The 27,380-nt window shown below is 40.0% G+C and overlaps 1 protein-coding gene and 1 pseudogene across 14 annotated transcripts in view; one reads left to right on the forward strand and one right to left on the reverse strand.

Moving 5' to 3' along the window:
- LOC126930047 (liprin-beta-1) overlaps nt 1-27,380 on the forward strand; it is a 176,154-nt gene that overhangs the window by 46,425 nt on the left and 102,349 nt on the right. For all 14 annotated transcript variants that reach the window (XM_050746652.1, XM_050746650.1, XM_050746655.1 and 11 more), the window contains exon 2: nt 11,551-11,638. The gene's annotated coding sequence lies outside the window, so the exon portion shown is untranslated. The remainder of the gene's footprint in view (nt 1-11,550; nt 11,639-27,380) is intronic.
- On the reverse strand, nt 25,637-27,258 carry LOC126930089 (uncharacterized protein C12orf71-like; annotated as a pseudogene).

A 27,380-nucleotide genomic window follows, 5' to 3' on the forward strand; every position in this document is an offset into this window, starting at 1 on the left:
ATTGTACCTGCAAATACAATTCAGACCATGGGATACTCTACAGGCCCAATAACTCAGTTTCTTCAATGAATAACTTGGAAGGAAAAAGAAAAAAGATGAAGAACGAACCTGTAGATTGAAACATTATTTAAAGATCTATCACCCAACTACAGTGGTGGGTCCTGTTGAAACCCTAATTTAAACAAATGGTTTTTAGATATAACTTTTATAAAATAATTGGGAATGTGATCACTGACTAGAAATGGGGTGATGCTGGCATAGAAATTCCTCTCCCTAACAACAGAAATTATTGCTGATTTGGGGGATATGATACTAGTCTTACAATTACCTTTTAGACATAGGTACTAAAATATTCATGGAAGAAATGATAGGATTTCTTGGATTTGCTGCAAGATAATATGGGAGTGTGGGTGGTGGGAGGATTGATGGAGCCAGATTGGCATGGGTGGTGATTGTTGAAGCTGGTCATGGGTACTTGGCACTTCATCATATTAATCTACTTATCTTGGTACATCTTTCACATTTTCCATAATGAAAGTTTCAGGAAGAAAAAAATAAACTGGTAAATCCAACTTAAATAATAAATTGTTTTAAAACTTTAAATACTTAAGGTATTTTAAAGTCTGGAAAGGTGGTTTAGTCTCAATGAAGTTTAATCCTGGCTCAGCATTCAGATCAAGTAGATATTGTCAGGACACTGACTGAAACCCAAGGTAAGTTTCTATCCCATATCATTATGGAGACATTCTGGACTTAAAACAATTTAAGAGATGGGGTATTGCTGTGTTGCCTAGGCTGGCCTCAAACTCCTAGGCTCAAGCAATCCTCCTGCCTCAGCCTCCCAAGTAGGTGGGATTGCAGGCTCTTACCACAGTGCTCAGCCAGACTTTTTAATTTTTAAGGGCAATGGGAAAAGTATAAAATTTGCCTTTAACTCCTATTCCTCTTAAGAGAGGACATGGCGGCCGGGCGCGGTGGCTCAAGCCTGTAATCCCAGCACTTTGGGAGGCCGAGACGGGCGGATCACGAGGTCAGGAGATTGAGACCATCCTGGCTAACACAGTGAAACCCCGTCTCTACTAAAAATACAAAAACTTAGCCGGGCGAGGTGGCAGGCGCCTGTAGTCCCAGCTACTCAGGAGGCTGAGGCAGGAGAATGGCGCGAACCCGGGAGGCGGAGCTTGCAGTGAGCTGAGATCCGGCCACTGCACTCCAGCCCGGGCTACAGAGCAAGACTCCGTCTCAAAAAAAAAAAAAAAAAAAAAAAAAAAAAAAAAAAAAAAAAGAGAGGACATGGCATGGACCCATAGTGGCCTCAAAAAGCTGCAGTCCTTGATGGTGTCGTGAAGAAGAAGGGTCATGGAATCTCATAAGAAAGAGAAATTGTCATTAATGCTGGTCAGGCAGTTAGGCAAATGTAGCCACAGTAGTCTTAGAAGTTATTTTTTTCATGTTTTCCGGGTCATTAGGGAGATTTTGTTCTTAATCTCAAAAAGTCCTGCTGTATTCTTTTTTGTATTGGTTGACTATTTAAAATCAGTTTGCAGGGGAGAATGTTCTTTTTCTAGAATGTCTTGATAAATTAAGCTTAGGATAGTGTACTTAATTACTGATTTCTGTAGAAGTTAAGAATGCCGGTGTTACATCTTTCTTCACCAAGCCCATCTCATTCAGCTTCCAACTGTGTAAGGATGAGGGGTGGAAGTGGAGGGGCCTTATTTTGCTTTGGAAGTGGATAATGATGCCAGGATGTTCTCACATCACTGAGGGCTTGTGGGTGTGGTGGGTCACTTAACAGAGCCAGCTTTCCTAGCTAGCCTTCTCCTTCCATCCTCTCTCGGACTTCTCCCGTCTTTTAGACCCTTCCTTCCTAAAATTATTTAATGGCTTTGCTTCCATGACCTGTGTTCTCTCCCAGTGCACTTATCAAAAACCCATCTTGTTGCTGACCACTTTTAAATGGATGAAGTTCAGCCATGAATGAACCCAGGGCTCTTTGCTAAACCTTCCGGACCTGTTTTTCCAATACATTGTATATGTATTCACCAAGAGGTTCCATAGGCTTTTGGAACTCAAATGTGAGAAAAATTTAATTATGCACCCCTCGCCACTTTATTTTATGTCTTTTTTTTTTTTTTTTTTTTTTTTTTTTGAGACGGAGTCTCGCTGTGTCACCCAGGCTGGAGTGCAGTGGCGCGATCTCGGCTCACTGCAAGCTCCGCCTCCCAGGTTCACGCCATTCTCCCGCCTCAGCCTCCGGAGTAGCTGAGACTACAGGCGCCCGCCACCACGCCCGGCTAGTTTTTTGTATTTTTAGTAGAGACGGGGTTTCACCATGTTAGCCAGGATAGTCTCGATCTCCTGACCTCGTGATCCGCCCGTCTCGGCCTCCCAAAGTGCTGGGATTACAGGCTTGAGCCACCGCGCCCGGCCTATTTTATGTCTTCTGAATTCTCTGTTCCCACAGAGAAAAAAGTCAGAAACCAGAGTCGTAGAGTCATTAGTGATGTCTGCTGCTTCGTGCCCCAACTGAATCCCCTAAATGCTTTTCTCAGTTTTCCTCTTCCCTGCGTTCTCACTGCTAGTTCATGGCCCTGAAACCATAATTGCATCCCCTGCCTCCAAATTCATCCTCTGATGTGGTCTCCAGCACGATCTTTTGAAATTCTAATTTGATGTTGATTTTTCTCCCGCTTTAAAGCCTTCTGCACTGGGCTGTGAACCTTTTTCATCAGAGTACTGTTGTCATCAAACTTGTGAGCATCTCCTTCAGTATGTGTATTTATTATAAATAATACACACATTATTGCACGGATATATTCAATATTGTAAACACACCTACAAAGTAGAAGTCTCATATTATCTTTCATACAACAGAAATAGTTAGGATGGCTAACTATGCCTTCTGGTCTCACTGCTGAAGGTACTCTTCGATTCACCCCTCTGCTTTCCTGCCTACTGGCCTTCTGTCAAGAAGTCTCCCCTCCTCATTCCCACATGTTCCTACTCACCTCAATCATTCCTGTGCATATATCTACATTTTTGTATTGTTTTGTTTTGTTTTTGAGACAGAGTCTTGCCCTGTTGCCCAGGCTGGAGTGCAATGGCGCAATCTCGGCTAACTGCAGCCTCTGCCTGCCACGTTCAAGCAATTCTCCTGCCTCAGCCTCCCAAGTAACTGGGATTACAGGTGCCGGCTACCACGTCCCGCTACTTTTTTGTATTTTTTAGTAGAGACAGGGTTTCACCATGTGGGCCAGGCTGGTCTCAAACTCATGACCTCATGATCCACCTGCCTCAGCCTCCCAAAGTGCTGGGATTACAGGTGTGAGCCACCGTATCCTGCTGTATCTACATTTTATACAGTTTCCAAGTATAGGTATTTTAGTTCCTGTTCTCCATGGTCTTTAGCATTATAGCCTTGATAATTTCTTAATTTTATTGCTTTGACTTCCCCAAATTAATTAAACCATTTACCATCTCTCTAATATTGGATATTCAGATATTTCCAATTACTCATTGTTATTTAGAGTTCTGTAATGAACACCTTTGTGTATGTAATTTTTTCCTGCTTTTTGCACATTATTTCCTTAAGACAAATCCATTTGGATGTAATTAGTGACTCTTACTACATATCATGCATTAATGCTTTCCTAAAGGTTTTGTATTAAATACAGTGCCACTAACAATGAATGACCAGCAATTTTTCTACAACATCGCCACCAGTGAGTGTTAGGATTTTGTGTGTGTTTTGGTATATGTAAAATGGTAACTCATGGCTGTTTAATATGCATTTTTGGTTACCATTGCAGATGAAATTTTCCCCATATACTTTTTTTTTTTTCTAATAAGACTAGGATTTCAATTTTTTTCTTAAAATATATACACTTAAATGAAGTTGTATTTTACATACTATATAGTAATCATTCCTTTATCAAATTTGCAGCTCTGTTAGCTTCTCTAATAATAAAATAGCCGCATACTATTCTGCCTATTTGTTGGATGAGAAAACTTGAGGCTTAGATAGGCTAAGTAACTTGACAGATCATATAGCTAAAAGTTGTGGCCGTGGGGTATTAAAAGTCAGGCTGATTTATTTCAAATTCTACCCTCTAAGTCATCTTGCTTGTTTCCTTTGACAAAAACAATACCTATTGTTTATAATAAAATTATGAAATACAGATAAGCAAAATGAAAAATTAAATCACATTAATCTGAAATCCTGCCACACAGTAACAACCACTGTCAACATGGTGTCATATGATAGCATACCTCAGAGGGAGACACAAGACCCACTGACTGGGGGTGGGAGAGGTTTTGAAAAAATGTGCGTGTACCTCTCCTTTCATCTCCCCTCCCACATCTGTCTCTAATTAAAGATGTTACTGGTAGTAGACTGCTCTGGGATCCGTGACGAAGGGGAAGAATAAAGTGTTGAAAGCCATAGATGGTTATCCTTCCTGACTTTTATGTGTGTGTATATTTATGAAAAAGCAGATCCTTTAGTATATCATGAGTGTCCTTCTATGTCGTGAATTACTGGTAACCACTCCTGTAACCTGGTTCTGCTTAATATTCTGATGGATGTACCTCAGTGTACAGACATTTAGACTGTTTCTATTTTTTTAATTGTAAATATTATAACATTCTTGTGAAAAGAGTATATATTTATCTTTGCTCAGTTTTCCATGTTTTTCTTGTAAGTCTAATAAATGTAGAATGCTGGGCCAAAGGCTATTTTATTTTTAGGGCTTTCGATGAGCATTGTCAATTGCCAGTTTACCAACCAAAAAAGCAGCTATCAATCTGGTCTGTGGTAAAATGAGAAGGAAAATGGGGGAGGAGATGAACCCACCAATCCATTTTTTTTTTTTTTCCTTAAACACACATGATGCAGAGATCATGGTTGTAATCTGACAATGAAAATGTGCCTACTCCATGTGGGACATTTTATGGGAAAGAGTCTCTGCTGTTCTTGTGGGGTCAGTAATGATAGAGTTCATAATGGGCCAACCCACTTTTCAGACCTATGATGACCTCACTGGGGTATGTTAGTTCCTGCAGTTCTACTGACATGATAAAGTGTTATATTCCAGTGGGCTGAAGTCATTGCTTTTATTCAATCACTATACAAATTTCACTTTAGTTCAGAATGGCCTTTCACAATGCTTGTGGGATCTCAGTGGTTTGACTTCATATTTTTTGAGTGGTATTTGCAGTCACATATTGGTTAGTGATTGAGTGGAAGTACTTGATTTTACAGGATTTCTTGGATATAGATGCCTGAATTTTGAGAGTGGTGCAGTCATTTCTTCCACATTGTCAAAAAGGATAGAACATATTTCAGGACATTTATAGAATGCTTTTTTCCTCTGAGGACATGATGACTGACTATAATCTGCAATCTCTGATTTCTACCCTGATGCTTCAAGAAGTGTACAAATAATGGGAACATCTACTCTAAAGTTCTTGCCCCCAACTGAATTGAAACCCACTGTTTAAATATATTGTTATGTAATTTTACACTATAATTCATATTTTTATATAGTTTTAATACATTGTTATGTAAATTTTGCACTTCAGTCCATATTATTCTTATATAAAATAAAGTTTTAAAATATTTGCCACAAAGAAAAATTGGTATATAGTTGGTATACCAGGAAGCTGAACCATGTTCTTTGCTTCACTAGGCTGCCAGTACAGTCTCATATAGCATGTTACTGTACATATGTTTACTTTTATATAAAACTTTATGGCAGACTTTAATCATTTCAGTCAATTCAGTCAAAATTTTCAAAGAATGACAACTTTTGAATTACACAACTGCTCAGAATCTTTGAATTATGATCTTACTGTGGAAAATAAAAATAATTTGGCAGTATTGGCAAAGAAAGCAAGCTATTACTAAACACTTCAAATATGATTGCAAGGCAACATGTTAATTTAAAAACATGTGGGCCTTGTTTGATGTAATATGTCAGTAGATATTACAAATACTAAAATTTTGGAACCTCGAGGGAAATTGACTATACTGACTTTTATTTTGGCATGGAAAATGGGTTCACTGAGGACTTTGGGACATGGGATTATCAGATTATTCATTGAGCTAATATTTACAGCACAGTGCTTAGTACTGTGGGAACACAGAAAAAACTGCACACTAAACCTTTTAAAGCATGAGGGATGAATCCCAAGCCCTCATCCATCCTCAGATTTGCAGATATACCATAACATGTAATTTCTTCATCTCTTTAATGTCTATTTATTTTATTGGCTAAAGGCTATCACTTCCTTGTACCACTTGATCTTCACTTTGATTGCTAGGACTGACTGCTGGCTTTTTTCTAACAATCCCACAAAGAAATAAGTTTGAAGTTTGCTCATGAGAGTTACTAGATAGTCAGAAAACAAAGCTTTCTTGGAATACAGATGTTTATTGGTTGGCTGGGCTCCATGTAACTAACACAGCCCAAGCTTGTGATTGGAATTTGCTTCTCAGCTAAGTTACTTGTCAGCTCTACTTGTCAGGGACTCTTCATCTACAATTTGAAAATGCCAAGCATCTATTTGAAAGAATCTGTTATTTGAGGAACAATGTCTTATTGAGAAAGCAAAACAGACTTTTGGAATATTTAAACAGTGAACATTAATATGTGATTAAATACCCGAATGAATGGGTGGTGGAAATAGTTCCGGGTGTTGGCAAAGAGAGAAAAGGAAGACTACTTAGGGACATAATATGTATTGAGCCACAAATACGGTTTTGAGCGTGTTGCTAGTAGAGGTTTTCATGTTGGTAGTAGAGGAGAAAATAGGGTCTTTAACAAAGGGTACAGAATGAGTATGGCCTCAGAAACAGGAGTAGATATGATATACTGAAGAAAAAGCCAGCCATCCTGGAGGCATGAAGACCAAAAATAGAAGGAGATGAGGTTGGAAAAGTCGGAAAGGCAAGATGTGGAAGGTATTTAATGTCAAACTCAAGGATCTAGACTTTACTCTGCAGACATTGAAAACCAACTGGAGACTAGTGTAATTAAAAAGAAAGTTAAAGGCTGGGTGCAGTGGCCGATGCCTGTAATCCCAGCATTTTGGGAGGCTGAGGTGGAAGGATTACTTGAAACCAGGAGTTAGAAACCAGCCTGGGTTACAAAGTGAGACCTCATCAGTATGAAAAAATAAAATAATAAACTAGTCAAACGGGCACACCTATATTCCTAGCTACTCAGGAGACTGAAGCAAGAGGATTGCTGGAGCCTAGACTTTCGAGGCTGTAGTGAGTTGTGATTGTACCACTGCACTCTAGCCTGGATGACAACGTGAGACCCTGTCTCCTAACAAAAAAAAAAAAAAAAAAAAAAGCCCAAAACAACAACGAAATGGTTAAGACCGTCTGTGCACATGAATTGGTGATGAGTAATTTAGTGCTATATTTTCTCTGTATTTATTTGGAATCATATAAACCTATATTTCAGTACAGAAGGGCACTGAGTCACACTTAGGTGACATATTTCCTCCCAAAATCCCAGCGAACTTCAGGAAGTGGTGGGGGTGATTCAGCAAGGGGATATCTTCCTGACCATGTGATGGTTGTGGCTGCATAGAGCTCTTTTTGCCAGGCTATGAGAACAATCTTTCCGTAATTTCTGTTGACGCTTACTCAACGTTTTCTCAGATGGAAACTTGGGGGTAAGACTAGATGGGAGCAAACGTGGAAGATTTAGAGTCTCTCTGCTAAGTCTTCCTCCTGAAGCTTTTCTGAAGGGCCGGAACCTCCTGGAGAGGCCTTACTTACCAAAGAAAAGATAGATATTGGTCAGTTAGCTTGATTCTTTGATTACTTATGATAAAAAAAAATAAAGAATATGATAGGCTTTTATATTCCCAGTACCCCAAGATTGGCTCTAATGTTAGATGGGTCTTAAAAGTTCATGGAAGTCCATGTATAGTCTTATTTTAGGTATCTTAACCTAAATTGTGCAGAGGTATGTTTTACTGGATTGACCTAACCTAACTAATAGATCTTTTGAGATTTTATTTTGTATAATTTATAAAATGGAAAGTATTATCAATGTAGCATAAAGATTAAGAAATGAGCTCTGGAGCTGGACTACCTGGGTTCTGGTCCTGATTTCTCCACTACTTAACCTTGGGCAAGTTATTTAACCCCTCTGCCTCGATTATCTCATTTAGAAGATGGAAATAATTTACTTCTTTCCTAGGATTTTTGTCAGAATGAAACGAACAAATTTGTTGTTTATTTACTAAGAGTAAAGCTCTTAAAATATTGCCTGGTATATATATTCCCAATAAATATTGCAATTAGTGTATCATAAATGAAAAAAATTAAAGCAGGTAAAGCTTAAGTGATTAAATGACTTAGGTAGTTATCTGGCAACATGACTACACCAGGATTAGCATTTCTTATTTTAAGACAGTCTACTGAAGTAGCTGGTTTTTTAGACCAGAGATCAGCAAATCTTTTCTTAAAAGGGAAGATATAAACATTTTATACTTGTGGATCTTACGGTCTCTGTTGCTACTACTCAACTCTGTCATTGTGTCTTGGAAAAATCAACCACAGGCAAAATGTAAATGTATGGGTGTGGCTGTGTTCCAATAAAATTTCATTTACAAAAACAGGTGGCAGACCCACATTTGGCCTTCTTACAGACCCTTGCTTTAATCACTTAAGTCATATCTGAAAGGAGACTACAGATTCCATTTCATTTTGAAGGCTGAAATATGGCATTAGGTATTATAATAAAGAGAAACTTTGCTTTTTAATGACTGTTTAACATGTTAGTCTCATGATGGTCATACTTTAGGATAGCAAAGGGATTTAGAAAATAAACAATAGTAACAAATGTGTTTTTTATCTCAAAGAGATCCATAGAAATCACTTATTTAATGGTTGGAGAATTATCTTGGAATTTGAGACCTGAGGTTATGGGCAGGATGTTAAGAGTTTGTTTGATTAAATGGACCCAAATATAGACTGGTTTCTTTTTTTTCTTCTCTATGTATGGGATAGGTTTGTGAGTCAAATAAAAAGCTGTTTGTAAGTATACTTGTCATTTCACTAAGGGTTTTTCTTCTGGGAATGTTGTTTGCATGGGTTTGGATTTTTTTATGCCTTACTTTTCAGTTTGATAATGTGTTCTTGTTTTCAAATTAAACTTGTCATTGAGCCTTTTTGCGAGTGGCTATGTTGGTTAGTTAGTATTTATAGCTTAAGTCTGTTTCTGAGGAAATGACTAAAGTCTCTTTGCATTCAATCAAAACTGTAGAACAAAGAACATCTTTGACTTACTTAAACAAGTCCTATGATGAAAACTCAAAAAATATAATGGTTCATGTTTATAAATGTTTTTGTGTATTCAGTCCTGGTTAGGCCAAATAATCAGAGCTCTGTGCTGAGGGAGGGATCGAATATATTCAGTGCCTGTTAGTTAATGTGAATTTCTCTGGAGCACATTCAGGCAATGCTTATTTTCTCATAATCCTCCTCCCATCTTCGCCTGCCCCCCGCCCCACACCGCCACCACCACTTTTTTCATTTTACATATTGTTTTGAACTGGGTTTTATAGAACATAGGGGTTTTTTTTCCCTTCTTCTTCTTCTTTTTAAACTCTTCTACTAATTTTCTCCTTTCTCATTCCTAGCCAAGAGCCCTGATCCAGGTGAAGCATGTAAACCTTGCACATGGAATTCCCAGCAAGGAGGCTGGTGTGGATCAGGGCAGGGCCTGGGAAGTGACTGACTTGCAGAAACCCGCTGTGTCTTGTTCTCTTCTGGAGACCCCTGCTTCACCATGTTGTGAACATCTGCAGCCCCCCACTGCACCCTAATCTTGCCCTCTTACTGTTGATCAGTCCTCATGGAAGTGTAGGTGCCCTTCCTTCTGCTCATGATGTTCCAGGGCAGGAGATGAGGGGGCTGAGTAGGGAAGAAGAGAAGGCCCAGGTCCTGTCTGCTCAGACCTGGGCTGACGTCTGCCCTGGGACTCAGGCTGGGACTTGTATTTTACCATAAAGGCCCTATGACAGGTGGTGGTTGGATTTTGGTGTTAGATCAGCTGTGTTGTGGACTGACTGGGATTTTCTGCACTCGCTTTTAATCTAATTGTTACTTGGTTCCATTGATTGTTTCAGCTCTTTCATAAGCAGCTGGAGGAACCACTTCCCCAACTAAATCTTGGGTCTAAGTATGAAACATGAAAGTGAAATCGCACCGCACAAGGCTGCACATCCACTCACTTCTGCCTCTGCTCTCAGAAGCACATGAGGGTGGGATTCCTAGGAGCTCACTTTGAAAACTGCTCATTAACATGACTGTTTACTTTCAGAGCACAGCCTAGTCTTAAACTTGAGCTTGCCTGTGTATATATCATAAATTACTTAAAATTTGCTGGGATTAGTGTGTATATATGGGCCATATATGAAGCCAGCTGTAGGAGAAAGCAGAACGGACAGATACTTACCTGATGTGATTTGATGGGTTGTTGAGAAATTCCATGATGAAAATCCACACCCCCATTCATTCCTGAAATTCCATAGTCAGTAATGCATTTTATTTCACTGTTAAGCACCTGCCTTTTCTGAAGCTTTTTTTTTTTTTAAAAATAAAAAATGTCCTCATGAAGGATATACATTAAGTTCTTGCAGCCTTGGAGCTGATCCTTTTGCTTCCCTGTTTGATTAAACATCTGGGGTTAATGAATCCTCAAAAGGACAGATAGAAGGAAGGAAACAGCCATATCCGTACATCACAATTTTGTCTAGGACTGGCCCTGACTCTGTATGCATTTGTAAAACACGTGTGGCAATAGCTCTTGTATTTAACTGGCAGACATCTTGCTTCCTCCTTTGGATGCAGGTAGTTCTGAGGTATTTGAAGAGAGGGCATCTCAAAAGGAACTTGCACTGTTCTTAAATATTCTTTTAGTACCAAAATATATTTTATTACTGTATCATGGTGAGGATATATGTGCCCGTATATACTAATGGGAATTTTCCCCTAAGTATGAGTTATTCAAGAGATAAGAGAATCAGAAACGCAAGTCTGAAAAATAATGTATGTATTTCTACTTATTTTATACAACTTGTTCCTGTTGGACAATAAAATAATAGATTGTGGGCATTTCCAATTTTTTTTACCTTAATGACAAAATATTGCAAAACCATGGTTCATTCATTTACTCAACAAACATTCATAGAGAACCTACCATGTGCTACTACTACTTTGTGCTATAAGAATTAATGATGGTGGCTTCAGCAGAAAAATTAGTCATCAGGGAATATTTGAGGTTGTCCAGTAACTGAGGAAGGAAGGGAGAGAAGGGTGGAGTACTGGATGGGGACGAAGGAAGAAGGAGGATAGGAGAGAAAGGATGGATGGAAGGAAGTCCTTAACACATGTTTTGTTGTTTTTAATTTTACTCATGTTATCTAGTTTAATGTTTTTTATATACTCAGCCATTTGCCACTTTTATTTTTTCTGATGCGCTATAATTTTCACTTGTCATTTTTGTATTTGTTTCTTTTCAGTATAAAAGAACGTGTGGATCAGTTTGCTAAGTACATCCAAGATTTGAAGAACTGAAATAAATCAGCATTAAACCTGCTTTTTAAAAACGTAAGTGAACTCACTTCTGGCCATGGTTCATTTCAGACCTCTCTAAAGCCTGCAATTACTTCTCAGTGTGTGTGAATTTTTTTCCAGTAGTAAAGTTACTTGACTCTAGTGAGTCTACTAATTAAGTCTAGGAGTGTTTGTATCCACTCCCCCTTTTAAAACCTAAATTCTAAGAGTAGCATGAATAACATAGGTGGCTGTAGGACTTAGACGTGGCAGGCAATGAGCAAATCTTCATTTGGCACTGAGAAGGAAAACACAGATGACCTGGTAGTATATAAAATAAAAAGCATAGCCCTCTTCTCGAGTCCTTCATCACTCTCCACCTCACAGACCATTTCACCACCTTATCTACACCAGTGAGAATTGCTAGTTGACCCATTAATGACCCAGTAGGCTTAGAATATGAGGCATTCGTTTCTCACAAGCGTATTTACCCACTTCCTCCCTATTTCTCTTGCTCAGTAATAATAACTACTATTTATTGAGCTTCTATCAAGTAACAAGCATTTGATTAATTTGATTCCATATTCATTCCACAAATAGTGTTTCTGAATGCTTGCCGTGTGCCAGGCATGGCCCTGACACTACTTATTACCTTATCCTCATGGCACCCTTTCAGGGTAGGAGTTAACACTTCAGTGATCTGGATGAGGATATGAGAGAGGTAAGGAGCATGCTGACGGTCACCTAGCCAGTGAATGTGAACTGTCTGACTTTCTCTGATTTGCCGTATCCTAAAGCATGTTTAGATGGTTTTCCTGGCATGGATGTCAGTAAGAGATTGGAACCCCCTGGATCATATACATAATAGGAATGTGATTCTCTTCCTTTTAAACCTTGGCTGCAGTCACAGAAAGGAAGGAAGTTAGAGAAACATCCTGTCACACAGCTTTGGTACCTGTGTGGGGAGCTAAGAGATCTGATGTCCAGTTCCAGTCCTTTCATGAATTTCCTCTGTGTCCATGAGCTACCTAATGTCCATGGGAAACAGTTGATCTTATGCCAACCAAAGGGCACGGACCAGATGCTTTCAAGGGTCTGTCTCAGTCAGCTCTTTGCTGAAGGACCTTATGCATGGAGGAAAGTGCATACATCATTAAGTGGATAGCTTGAGGGAATAAATGTCACAAAGTAGACACACTTCTTCAGTCAGCACCTTGATTAGTAGAAAATTACCAGCACCCCAGAGCCTTCCTGCCCTCATGCTCCAGGAGCAACCAATATCCTGCCTTGTGATGCCTTTGTTTAGTTTGTTTTTATGAATATAATCATACAGTTAATATTCTTTTGTGTCTACCTTGTTTTGCTTATTATGTTTGTGAAATCTACAATATTATATACAATATTTTTTGCATTCTCTTTGCTCTCATGCTATTCAATTGTATACCTATTTTACGATTGCTGGACATTTAGATAGTCTCTTGCTTGGGCGTATTACTAATAGTGCTGCTATGAATGTGTTGTGCATATCTTTTGGTGATGATTCTATTTTGTTTGTTCAGGGACTAAAGTAATTTTAATTCATGGCACTTCGGAATGATGTTGAACTTTAGGTAGCCAAGTGATTTGTCTGCTTCAATGTGATGTTCCAAGCTGCTTACTCAACAGGAAGATGTTTTTGTAGATTACTTTTGTGGGGTGTGGCCAGGTGGAAGCCCTCTCTGCTATGTGAGTGTTGTGTTGGGGCTTATTGCCCTGGCAGAGAAGGGTCTCAGTTGCATGGTACAGGAAGGGACTATGTAGGGGAAGAGGAAATACATCCAGAAGAGAGATGTGTCTGGATTCCCATAGAAACTGTCAGGATATCTTAACAATCAGATCAAGAACCTGGAAAAGGAAGAGCCCCAGGGAAGACTGAGCTTATGAGACCCGATGTGTCTAGGGAGACGAATAGAGAAAGAAAAATGGAGGCAGGCCTGAGCTCAGAAGGAGTTCTCAAAGAATTTTCTGAACAAATTCATTAAGCCTAACTTGTTTTAAGGAAGTTTTGAAAAACCAGTCCCTAAAAGTATGAATCTTGAGTCAAGAATAAACTTAAAAGTATAGAACTAGGAAAAAATGTATTTTCCCAAACAAATACAGGATGTGAGCACGTGGACTTTGCCTCAAGACCTTTCTGCATTCAGATCACAATTCCACCACGTTCTTGTCTCATGACCTCTCTGGGTCAGCTTCCACATCTGTAAAATGGATTGGTAAAATGTCCACCTCTAAGATGCCCCCAAAATTTGCTGTAACAATTGACTACAATAGTGTTAGTAGTGTGCTTCAGGGCACATAGACCTGGCACTAAAAATGATAGTCATTATATTTCTCATTCTCGTTACTAAGATTACCCATTTGTATCTGATACTTTATGAGAGTTTTCAGATCACTTTTTAAAAATAGGAGATTTTGGTTTTTAATTTCAGTGTAGTGAATACTAACAAAAAAGATTTTTCTACTTGCCTCACTTTAGACTGAAACTCAGAGGAAGGATGAAAGGAAATATTTGTCTGTGTGTCCTTGGCATGTCCCTCCCCAGGGTGAGTCAGTGAAGACACTCTTGGTTTTCGGCACTGGTTTACTTGTTCAAAAAGAGACCAGTGGAGCTGAGATTTATAGGAAAGTAGGGTCATTTTGCACAAAGGAAATTTGTAATTGTATATATTATACTTTTTTTTTTTTTTTTTTTTTTTTTTAAAGAGACAGGGTCTCGGTTTGTCGCCCAGGCTGGAGTACAATGGTGCGATCCTTGCTCACTGCAGCCTTGAGCTCCTGGGCTCAAGTGATCCTCCCACCTCAGTCTCCTGAGTAGCTGGGACTACAGGCGTGCACCATGCCCGGCTAGTTTTTGAATTTTTTGAAATGGAGACAGAGTCTTGTTTTATTGCCAAAGCTGGTGTTGAACTCCTGGCTTCAAGTGATCTTCCCACCTTGGCATCCTACAGTGCTGAGATTACAAATGTGAGCCACTGCTCCCAGCTGTACTTTCAGTCTTAGGTGTTCTGGGAACTGGCAAATATATGAAATTTCATTTGCCTAAGAGTGCAAGCAATACCCTAGTCTCTCCTCTGTGCCAGTGGTCCTTGAGTTCGTGCATGATAGTGGTGAATGCTGTTTTGTTATACCATTTTTGAGGCTGAATGGACCCAGGTACAAGAATGAGGTGGGATCTCCTTGTCCAGCTTCATCTCTGTCTTCTCTGCATTAGGCCAAGGAAGGTTGTGGGGCGGTAGGGTTAGCTGTTCACTCAAGCCTGCCTGTATCATCACTCCACCCTGTAGTGCAGTGGTTTGTAAGTAGACAATTTGTAGCCACTGAGATAATGTCATCCCCAAAGAAAAGCATCTACTATGGATTTAGCCTTTGCACCATTTTCTCTATACCCTTTTTGCAGTCTTTATCACTTTCATTGTTATGTGGGGAGTGGGGTTTTCTATCTCCTGACTGTCTTTTGTGAACTAAATCTTATTTTATGCCATTTGTACTAAAAATTATAAAAATGCTGTTTGGGGATGGCAGTCTTATTTGGAATTGTGTCACATGTTGTTTGTTTTGTGCTTAATTGGTTCATGATAACTTGGACAATATGTAAATGATATTGTTTTCATCATATAACTCACAAAATGTTTTCCTTTCCGTTTTTTTTCTTTAGTGCTTTCTTCTTTTCCTACCAAATACCTAGGCTCACTTTTACCATCAGATAGAGATTTAGTTGGGCTTTTAGAACTCTCCCTTCAAGCAGATGCCTTGCGTGTGTGTGTGCCTGTGTGTGTGTGTGTGTGTGTCTGTAGTTTGTGGGCTGTTAGAAGCTATTTGCTCATCTTGTCAAAGCCATAGCAGTCTTTTCATTCTCAGTTGCTTTGCTTTCTCCTCACCTCTTAGGAAATTGGCAGCCAATGACTTTGATTTTTTTTCCTCTATGAGACAGATATGCTGGTGTATAACTGTAGACAGAGGAAGAGTTTGCACATTTAGCAAACGATCAAATAAGTGGCGTGTGGATGTGTATGTACATACATGCTGGCTCTATAACTGAACAAGTGGTGTTTTTTCTCTCAAGTCTCCATGCATTTATACATTTAATTAGGAGGCTCAAGTATCTGTGATGCCTTTTAGATATATAGCCTCAACTGTTTTTTAAGAAGGGGGAAGAGGGTCCAAGACAATTTTTACTCTTATTTAGTGGATGTGTGGTTTAATGTTATGATACGTTGGGGAAACCTGGGTTCTGACTCCGTCGTTTCAGTGAGCCATGATTTCCCATTGTTTCAGGAGTAGAGAAGTTGGGGAAGGGATCTCGATAGTTCTTAAATCTATTATTTAGCAGTAGCTCAAGGCTGTGTGCATCATAATCAAAGAAACGAGATTGGGTCTCCTGGGTGTGGTCTGCATTCCTTCTGTACTGTAGCTGTTCTAGTCTTCTGGTCAAATCATAGCTCAGAGCTGCTTCAGCCGAGAGGAGACTTAAATTAGGGATGTGCAATTTACAGCCATTGTAGCAGGATCCATTTAGTCCGTAGGCAGAAGATAACATGTGCTCTCTCTGTAGAAATGATAGCAGCTTTCAGATAGAAATAGCCCTGAGAGTTTCTTGTGACTATTACCTTGAGCTGAGGTGTAATCCCTTACCAGTGGTGGAATCCTAAGTACAATACAACAGTTAATTGTCTTCTGTGTTCTCATCTGTGGTTCAGAACACAAATTCTTACTGTTCCATCAGCTTTTCTTGCTTATTGTTTGTTTTTTACCTAATTCCTTTATTGTTGTAGTAGTAGTTATATGCTTGGCTTGACATAGTTAGGCTATTTGATATTGTGGTATTAAGATATTTTCGAGGAAAAGGTCATCAGCTGTCTTTCTGGGCTATTCTGGGCATTTTGTACTCTATTTTGGATCTACGTTTTCTTGCTCTTGATTTCTGATTAGCTGTTCTTCCTCTTTGCTTTGGCCTCTCAACTTGCTTGGAAGCTTTTCAACAAATCTGCTCTTGGATGACTGCTTTGTTCGACAAATAAACATTATCTCAACCTTGGGGAAGAGTTAAGAAGACACAGGATGGAACACTCTGTTAGATGCTTCTGGTTCTAAGCATGGAATTCCTGGAACAGAGAAGCTAGCTTCCAATACATTGATGTCCGGAAGTTGTTTTCCTGCTTGAGGAGGTCACATTTCTACCAAGAGAAATGTGAATTCTGAGGCATTTTCAAAAGTTTTGGATGATTTGGTGAGATTTAAATTGTCTTATTTTTGATAAATTTTTATAAATTAAAGAATGCATTATTCGCTTAGAAGAGTGGGATTTTTGATTCTTCGTGGTGTACATTGGTCTTACCTGAGGTCGCACACAGGCCTTTCAATGCGATTGGGCCTACTGTGTGGTTGGGAGAGTTGAAAGCCAAGTATCAAGCAGGAAATAAGAGTAGTAGATCTTAAAGCATTAGCATTCTCATAAGCAAAAACAGCAACACCCAGGAAAAATCCATTTACTTTTACCCACAGTCCCCCTGGCCTGTGGACCTCTTTTCTTCTCTTGTTAGCCAGCAATCTCTTCTTTGCAAGACTCTGGGTAATTCAAGGGGGACAGAAAAGGACAGAAAACACCAAGTGCCTCTATCCAGAGGGTGACTTTTATTTCCTCACTTTGTGGCCCCACTGAATTCTCAGAAGGTAAAGCTGAAAGAACTCAGAGTGTACGGCTGGGTTTTTGCACTCTTTACCTGATAAAATCAGTTGATTCTTGTCTTTTGTGGTAGTTGTGCTCTGACGTGATTGTGAACGCTGAATGACCAAATACTTTTCCTAGGGGAAATGCAGAGGGAGGTTCCTGCGAGCCTTTGACCACAGCGTTTTTGCCAACTGATCAATACAGAACCTTGTTTTATGTGTGTTTCTGTTTAGACATAGACACCGTTTTCACGTATGTTGTTGAGTCATTAACACTGACACACACCCAACAGCTTTGTAACTCAGGCCTGAAGGAAGCTGACCTCACACACTGGTTTCATCCCTGAGGCACGGCCTCGTTGCCTCAGGAGCACCAGGCAGCCCTTCCACACTGTGCGTGGATCCATTTTCAACAGTACAACGATTGATGACAAGCACAAACATGTGAACAATGTGAAAAATGTGGCACAGAACAGACCATGTAAAGGACACTTTATGGCAGGAGGGCTGAACTGATACAGGAAAGTGGAGCATTGCCTTGTTCAACCTGAGAACTCCGCGAGGCTGACTCGGAATTCTCGCTCCTTTGCATGTGTCCGTGAATGAGTGTGAAGGTACTAATGTGGGGGTTGCAAACAAATTTTAGCAAGTGGGCCAATTCATGTGTCAACTGCATAACAGAAGCAAAGCAATCCCAATTATTATGATAGGAAACTTTCTCGGTCCCACTGTGTGGTTCATGTAGAAAACCAATCATTTAAGGTAAAAATGAACTGTAAGCTGGTGTCGCCAGACCAATGTCCAGAAGACGTTTTTAAGTAGGCTCTTGTGAGATGAAGACAGGCAAGGAAAATGTGCCCAAGAAATTATCATTTGTTGTTGAACAAATGATAATTAGCTGTGCTGCCAGGCTTTGAACATTTAGAGAAAGGGAACAACGTCATGTATCCCCATGTACTTGGCATAAAAGGTAATAATGGCCAGCACCTAGGGGCATCTCAGCAAGTGAATGAATCCTAAATAAATGAATGAAAGAGCAGGGAGAATTCTTAGTGATGCCTGATGGCCCACTGTAGGGCACCTTAGGAGTCTCATGCATCATTTTAGCCTAGATATATCATTTCCTGCCCACTGTGATCCTTAAATTAACTTGCATAAATGTGCATCAACAGGCGGAAACAGTAGTGTCTGACTGTGAAAGGAAATCATGTGACACAGAGGTTATGTATCATGCTCATTTTTATGCACAGCCCCTAGCACGTTAATGTTCATTAAATGGATTTGAATGAATGAATGAATTTAAATATTTGGAATGCTTAGAAATGCAATGGCTTTAAAAAACTTTAAAAATTTAAAACAGAAGTGACTTTGTAAATCACTTTGTACTATAAGTCTGTACTCAGAGAATTAGAAAGATGTGGATATTCTTTTGTTAACTAGCTTTGTCTATTGTATGAAACTGAGCTTTTCCACTCAGGAAACATCTACGCTGTGCTGTGTGCTGTGTCTCCCTGCACCCCCCTCATATAAATATCCAGGGACGAGAGTTAATTAAAGTAGAAGCTAGTTAGGTTTTCTGAAAGGAAATGACATTCAATTTCAGATATCTGTTTAAATTATTTCCTGCAGATGAACTGTTCGTTTTACGAATTATTTATCATGGAGCTAGTGTGTACATGAAACTGGGCCAGGAGCTTTGGAGCATGCAAAGATAAGCAGAACATAGGGGCTTTTGTCTAGTGCGAGGGAAAGACATAAGTGCACATTTTTGTAAGTCTGGATAAAATGTACACTAACTACAGGTAAAAGTGAAGTGCTGTGGTGGCATAAGGAAGAGTGAGGTTAATTCCATCCTGCTGTGTTCTATGGAGGAGCTTCAGTATAACCTGGGTCTTGAATGCCCATTTGGGAGTGGATGGGCAGCAGGGTAGACTGGAGAAGTAGCACATTAGGGCAAGAAGAGGTAACAGCATAGGCAAAAGGACTGGAGCATGAAGGTACAAGGAACAAGTAACATAAAGGTTCTGGAGTGTGAGGGGCAGTGGGGGAGTATTGTGAAATAAGACTAGAAAATTGCCTTGGGATCCGATTATAGAGAGATTTAATGGTAGTTTGCTTGAACTTTATTCTGTAGTCATTAGGAGCAATAGCAGATATTAAAACAGAGGAATCGTGTGACAGCAACTAGCAGCAGGTAAAATTTGTAAGCACTCGTTATGTGCCAGGTACTAATCCTTACCACAGCCCTTTGAGGCTAATACTATTAGTATGGCAGTTTGTAGATGAGGAAACAGCACAGAGAAGTTAAGTAACTTCCCCAGGATCCACAGCAAATAAGTGGTGGACTGGGAATTGAAGCCAGGAAGTCAAACTTAAGACCTTGGGTTTTTAACCTGGGATTGAAGAATAAGATTCAGAGAGTCTTTGAACTTTTTAAATTATTTGCAAAGTGGTCAGTATATATGAATATGTGCATTAGTTTAAGAGAGAATCTATGGCTTTAATCATATAAGAGATACATGCTTAAAAATGTTCATAAAGACTATAGAGGCCAGGCATGGTAGCTCATGCCTGTAATCCCAGCACTTTGGGAGGCCAAGGTGGGCAGATCACTTGAGGCCAGGAGTTCCCGACCAGCCTGGCCAGCATGGTGAAACCCTGTCTCTGCTGAAAATATAAGAGTTAGCCTGTGTGGTTGTGTACGCCTATAGTCCCAGCTACTTGGGACACTGAAGCATGAGAATCACTTGAACCCAGGAGGCGGAGGTTGCAGTGAGCAGAGATTGTGCCACTGTGCCCCAGCCTGGGCGACAGAGTGAGACTCTGTCTCAAGAAAAAAAAAAAGACTATAAGAGCACCCTCAGAAGTCCCGCAGAATGCACAGTACATTATATAGTGACTATGCCTGTTCTTCTTGTTAGGTAGGAAGAAGCAGAACAATCTGTCACTGCTCGAAATAAAAGAAAATGCCCAAGTAATTTGAAGAAATTATTAGTATTATAAGTGTCAGGCTGTTCTTGATTTGTGAGAAACAGAAAGTTTAAAAGACGATATTTTGAAGGTAGACATCAGATATTCAGGCTTTGAAACTTGCAACAATTTGAAAGGGCAGAGGACCTATCTCCCCATTTGGCAAAAATTATTCTTTTTAATCTCAGCAAAAGCTAGATAAACTCATGAAATCTTACATCTTCTGGAAAAATACCTAGATGCTACTCTGCTTTCAACTGAACCAATTTGCCTTTTTACGGTTAGGACTTGAAGGATGAATATTTACCAATCTATGAGACTGAAAATTCTTAGCAGCCAGCTGTGAACCCAAAGGCAGGTGCCAGGATGAATGAAGAAATCCAGATTAAAGAATTGCCCAGTTTAGATCACTTGAGAAATCAAATTAGTATCTAGGTTTTATTTAGAGTAAATGTTTTAATGTTTTAAATATGTATGATATCATAAGATATTTGATAAGATATTACTGTCGGCCGGGTGCAGTGGTTCACGCCTGTAATCCCAGCACTTTGGGAGGCCAAGGTGGACGGATCACGAGGTCAGGAGATCAAGACCACCCTGGCTAACACGGTGAAACCTGGTCTCGACTAAAAATACAAAAAAAAAATTAGCCGGGTTTGGTGGCGGGCGCCTGTAGTCCCAGCTACTCGGGAGGCTGAGGCAGGAGAATGGTGTGAACTCGGGAGACGCCAGCCTGGGGGACAGAGTGAGACTCCATCTCAAAAAAAAAAAAAAGATATTACTGTCATACAAGTGTAGCAGATGTAACACTTTAATAGAGATCTGTACTACTTACTTACTAGAGTTTTTCTTTATATTTTCGCCATCTTTGTTTTCTCTCTGTCTTTTTTTTCCTGGACTATTTGAAAGTAGGTTGCAGATATCATGACACTTCTACCCTTAAATATTTCAGCCTAAATTTCCTAAGAACCTAGTCCACATTCAAAACCAAAGTATCCTTTACTGTATTTTTTGTTTTGCTTTTGGTTTTGATCAAAGATTCCATCAAAAATCACAAATAGCAATTGGTTGTCATGTTTCCTTCATCTCTTTTATGAACTGTCTTGTCTCCCTGTCTTTTTTGTGTTTCATTGTGTTAACATGTTTTAAAAGTCAAAGACAGTTGTCTGGTAAAATATCCTATAGTCTAGATTCATCTAACTGTTGGTGTCCTCATAATTAGATTCAAATTAAACATTGCTAGCAAGTGTACATTGCTTCTCTTCAAAAGGTGTATGATATTAGCTAGGCTAAGTTTAATCACTTGGCTAAGTTGGTGTTGACCAGACCTCTCCATTGTAAAGGTGCCTAATCCTCCTGATGACTAAGAAGGCACCTGCGGGGTCATCTTAGAGACTATGTGCATGTTTTTTCCCTGACAGTGATTCACTCAATGGTTTTAGCATCTATTTTTGATCCTTATATGAATCAATTATTAAGTTGTTGGTTGCAATATGGTACTAACTTGATTTCTAAAGTGATTTTACTGAAGAAAAATTCTCCTTTCCATCCCCATGCCCTGCTTGAGGAAAATCTTGGCCCCAAAGATGCATGACAGAAGGATCAATGAAAGTGAAACTTGAAAACAACTATCCAAACACACATTAGCTATGAAGATGTTTGAAGAGTTTTCTTTTCCTTTCTGAGTGGGTATGTGGGAAACCTCTACCCTAGGGTGAGAGCTCTTTCTTTTAGAGATTTGTACTTAAAATAATCTTTATTGATGCAGGTGAGGAAAAACTAAATAAATTGCTATTTTGGTTTTCTTTTGGAGTGAGAGAATTTAGTAGTAATGAAATGAATTTTCTTTCAGTGCCACAATCTGAAAAGCTATGGTGTATACCATACCATTTGAAAATGTCTTAGAAGTAGTTCCTTATAAAGCATATTATATTGAAATCAAATGGGCATTAAAACCATGGAATTCCTTTGAAAGGTGGAATAAAGCGGAAATTGTTTTGTCCTGGTACTTCTTGATCTAGGCTAATAATCCTTTGGGGGAATTTATCCTGAGGCTTTTTACTCATTCTGCTCATGACTGGCTCACTCAGTGAGTGTTATCTGATGAAGATCTTATTTCACTTCTGAAAGCACAGCGTTGTTCTATTTGTTTGAGGTATTAGTAGGTGGCAGGAAAAGATTGACTCCAGGCATTGCAATATAAAACCCACCCGTCCATCTTGAAATTGGAGATTGTCCTGTATGCTATATAAGTTCTCCTACTTGCAATGTAGAATGAGGAGACATATTTTTGAAGCAATTAACTGTTCCTTCAAAATTTTCTTTATTGTTAGTGTAAGGACTTTAGCACTCTCTAGGAAATCGTTTATAACTCGCTTCATTTTTCTTTTGTTTTGTAAGAGGATTTTAGACACTGTTCTTGTGGCCAGTTAAACTTGGACCCATGCATCCTCTTGAGCCGTGAATTTTCTGGTCTCAAAGACCCGGGCTCAAGTGATCCTTGAGTCTTGGCCTCCCAAAGTGCTGAGATCATAGGCATGAGCCACCACTCCTGGCCAATAACGTATTTGACACTGTAATTAAGAGATACTGAGATATTTCTTATTTTAAAATACTTTGTCCTGCTTTCTAATATATAGCATGACACTCAACCTCAAAGGGCATGGAAGGCTTACTTTATTGTAAAGGCTTGCAGAGTACATTGCTTAAATTTTAGGGACAGGTTCATACCTGCCAAGCAGGTTTATAAAACACTGATGAATAAACACAAGTTTGTCAGAAATCTTACTAAAGAACAGTGCATCTTAGTCCGTGTAGACAGTCTTCTAAAGTATTTTGGTGGAGTTTGTCCTAGAGCTTAATTACTAGAGTAAGAATTAAAAGAATAAAACTGGTTGCAAGTCTCTCGAGAGTAAGAGATGCCATCTTTCTTTCAGGCCTATCACAGTGTCTAGTCTAAAGCAACAGTAACGCTCCAGGCATATTTGTTGAATTAAATTTTCAATTTAGTTTCTGAATTCCTTTAGTCTTAATAGATTTCTCAATTGATAGGTGGCCATCTCACTTGACTTCTACTTGATGGCCATGTTCTCGTCTTGTCTGCCTCCCTTTTCATTCCTATTTCTGACCCTACTGATCAGTCTCTTTTGACTTAAAGAATAGCAAAGCTGTTTTATTTCACTTTTTAAAATTTATATAGACAGGATACTTTAAAAACATTTAAAGAATTACATAGAGTCAGAGAGATAGATTACTTTGTACTAAACACTGTGTTAGGATTTTGGTTTTTTTTTTTGTTTTTTGAGATGGAGTCTCACTCCATTGCCCGGGCTGGAGTGCAGTGGTGCCATCTCGGCTCGCAGCACCCTCTGCCTCCTGGATCCAAATGATCCTCCTGCTTCAGCCTCCTGAGTAGCTGGGATTACAGGCCCCTGCCACCATACCTGGCTAATTTTTGTATTTTTAGTACAGACAGTGTTTTACCATGTTGCCCAGGCTGATCTCAAACTCCTGACCTCAAGTGATCTACCCCCCTCGGCCTCCCAAAGTGCTGGGATTACAGGTGTGAGCCACCGCGCCCAGCCCAGTGTGTTAGGATTTGCAATATAAAGGAACCAAGACCTGGTGCTTGCCTTTAGATCTCACAGTCTACAGATAAAATAGATCTATAAAGATGGCTGAAAAGTACAGGTCATGGCAAGAAGGTGGCAGGGCAGGGACTAGGGGACAGCAAAAGGAGGGTCATGATCCCTTTGCCTGAGGGATCAGTAATGCCCAATAGTAACCCTAGAGCAGGATCTTTAAGGATGAGTTTCCCAGGCAGTCAGGAAATGGAGAGGGAAATCCCTATGGTTCTGTGTGTTGGCTGCAGTGAGGAGCAAGAGGGTCCCCTTCGGGAACTTAATGAGTATAGATTTTTAAAGTATCTGGGAGAAGAGAAAGGCAAGGCAAGGCAGATGTTACTAGATGTGGTAGACATGCCAAGTTTGGGAAGGAGGTGTATGGGTTGGATCTAGAGGGAAGCAGATAGAAGTTGGGGAACAGGAAACCTTTTACAACCAACCTCCCCATGCTGAGTGGATTATTACTTCATTAGAACTCAGTGTTTACCCACTATACAGTATTATCACTCATACTCTTTATAGTCATATGTTTGCCTGACTTTATCTCTTAAATAAGTCACTTGAGCCTAAAGATTGAGGGATTTTGTTTTGACAAGCTAGAAAGGTATCTGGCACTCCTATTTGCTAAATATATGTAGAAGGAAGGAAGAAGAGAGGAAGGAGAGGGATAAGGGAATTGAAATTGAGGAAAGGAAGGAATTTGAAACTGAAGAGTCATATGCTTTGCCACATAAACTCTGAAGGTCACACAGGATGATAGTGCCAGCAGAAGAAGGAGGATGTTGAGTGAACCTGTGGTTGAATGAAGAGGATGGTAGAAATGCTGGGGAGGTGAGAGTCAGGACAAGAAGGCTGAGGGCAGCCTTCCTCAAAGAAGTTGACATTTAGTGGAATGTTCAATGACAATTGCAAAGGAGTTTCAGAGGGCAGAATGGAATGGGTTGGGAAAGGACTTGGTTAAGATTTGCTGAAAACTCTGAACTTTTGGTAAGTACTGCTCTGTGTGGGAAATGTTTCAATGAGAATTGACTCTTAATTAACTCTCATTCTTAGATATCCCTTGAACAAGTTCTCCGGAGAGTTCCTCAGGAGAATGTCTACTTGTAACAACAGTAATAATATTTATCAAGTGCTTGTATTACCTCATAAACTCTCACACTAACCCTGTGAGGTATGTATTATTATCTTCCACATCCTTTGAATGAGGACAGCTAGACTTAGAGTGGTTAAGTGGCGATCACAATCCTCACATGGCATCCCAGGTCCCTGGGGAATATCAGAACTGCTGTCCGATTTCCTGAAATTGAAATTAATTTCCTCGGTGACTCAATATCCACTCCCGCTCGCTCAAGTCCTGCAAGTTCAATCCAAATCATCCTGCCACCATGAAAATCTGACGGGTCACGCTGCTGTCTACTGAAAATGGGGATTTGGGTTAATAATAAAATAGGTTAAAATACATAAAATAGATAAACTAGGGTAAAATACAGTAAGAATGGGTGAGAGGAGAGAAAAATAATACTTGAGTTTAGGAAGCATAATACTACTTAAAATTTCCTGAGAAAGAATTTTCAGGAAATTTTAGACAACACATATGCTTGAAATGTGAGTCAAGATGGTGTGCTGGAAGAGGAAGACATGGGTAACAAGAGCATTTATTTTGTTTATTGAGGAAAAAATAAACTGATGGGGATTATTAATGGAATCCTCATTATGGATTATTTTCAACTTTCCAAAAAGTTTTAAAATCTGTCTATATGGAATGTCCTAATTCAAGGGTTTCTTGAGGTTGAATTCTCTTGCGTCTGTGAAAGAGTCTTTTCCTTGGTGCTGGCCGATGGGGACTCTTGGTGGCCTTCACAGGGTGATCCCCCTCCTCAGCAGAGGGGAGAGGATACATTGCCTCAGGCAGCTGAAGGCCCACCCAAAGTTCAGGCAGCACTGGGCCTGTGTGTGGGAAGGAGTGTCATCCTTCTCCGGCTGCTCTGACAGGATTGAGGAGATCTCTGGAGCACTTGTCCTTTGGCCTGCAGTTGCCTGGCTTATCATCTGCCAAGAAAATAAAGAATGTGTTAGGTAGGTGTAACCATGACAGCAGCCAACTCAACATTTACTCATTTGTGGAACTCACATCCTTTTAGCAAAAATAGCCCAAGTAGGCCGGGTGCAGTGGCTCACGCCTGTAGTACCAGCATTTTGGGAGGCCGAGGCATGTGGATCACTTGAGGTCAGGAGCTAGACACAAGCCTGGCCAACATGGTGAAACCCCATCTCTACTAAAAATATAAAAGTTAGAGTGGCAGATGCCTGTAATCCCAGCTAATCGGGAGGTTGAGGCAGGAGAATCACTTGAACCCGGAAAGTGGAGGTTGCAATGAGCCGAGATCACACCACTGCACTCCAGCCTGGGCAATGGAGCAAGAATCTGTCTCTCAAAAAAAAAAAAATAGCCCAAGTGTCAATGCAAAGTTTCAATGCCCATTAATACTAAATATGTACGTTTTTGGTGGGGAGGGAGACATAGTTGCTAGCCCCTCTCCTTGCTTGCTACCCTCTTGTTTCCCTCAGTGTTCCTCAGTCTTTTCCCTAAAACTCCACCCTGACTCCCTTCCTTGTTATCTGTCTCCCACTGGTTTCACGTCAGACCTCCTGGGACATGCTTCCTGGTGGTCGTAAGATTCTGTGGTTCAACTCAGGCCTATCTCTTGCTGTCCTGTGAGGCATCTCTGCTCTCCTCAGCCAGCTCATGTTCCTTAAGCCTTAGAGGAGTCTGTGGGGACTGCATAACATCTTTATTTTCTGGTGGTTTGCACTTGGGCAGGTCTTGACAAGCATCATGTTCTTGATGACTGACCTGAGCCATTTCTGGAGGGGAGCCGCCGGACAGCTGGAAATCTTTGTGAGTCGTTTCAGGAAACACGGCGTCATCATCTTCATCATCTTTCAGATTTTCTAGAAATGTCTGAAACTCTTGCACAAGATTATTCAGTTTGTCAACAGTTTTGTTTTCTCTTTTGGTAACTCATCTATCCACTGGTTGTCTCCATTTAGAAGCCTATTAGCTATTGAGTCTGTGTTGTTGGAGCTGACGTCCATGTCCCAGGCTAGGAAGATGCTTAGTTTGCAAAACTGCTCTGGTTCATCCTGAATTTGGTCTTGTCTCTTCATGCATCTCCTTATCCTTTCAGTCCCCCATGCCCCTTAGATGGGAGGGAGAAAGTGGATGGAAGGATCCTTGGAAGTTGCGTCTTCACAGGAGGTTGTGTCCTCACAGGGGGTGTCCTCACAGGGGAAATAGCCCACAGAGAGGCTCAGGTTGGAATTGGATTTGGAGCTGTAGTACTCTATGTCGCTGTTAGAGGATGAATATGCCATGGAGTTCAAAGGCACAAATCTCTCTCAACTTGAGAAGCTTCAAAAAAGAAAAGAAGAAAAAAGAAAAAGTAGGTGGGATCAGGGAGAAGAGAATCATGGTACTTAAGCAAAAACATTATTCA

The sequence above is a fragment of the Macaca thibetana genome, chromosome 11, assembly GCF_024542745.1.
Source record: "Macaca thibetana thibetana isolate TM-01 chromosome 11, ASM2454274v1, whole genome shotgun sequence".
NCBI classification, from domain to species: Eukaryota; Metazoa; Chordata; class Mammalia; order Primates; family Cercopithecidae; genus Macaca; species Macaca thibetana.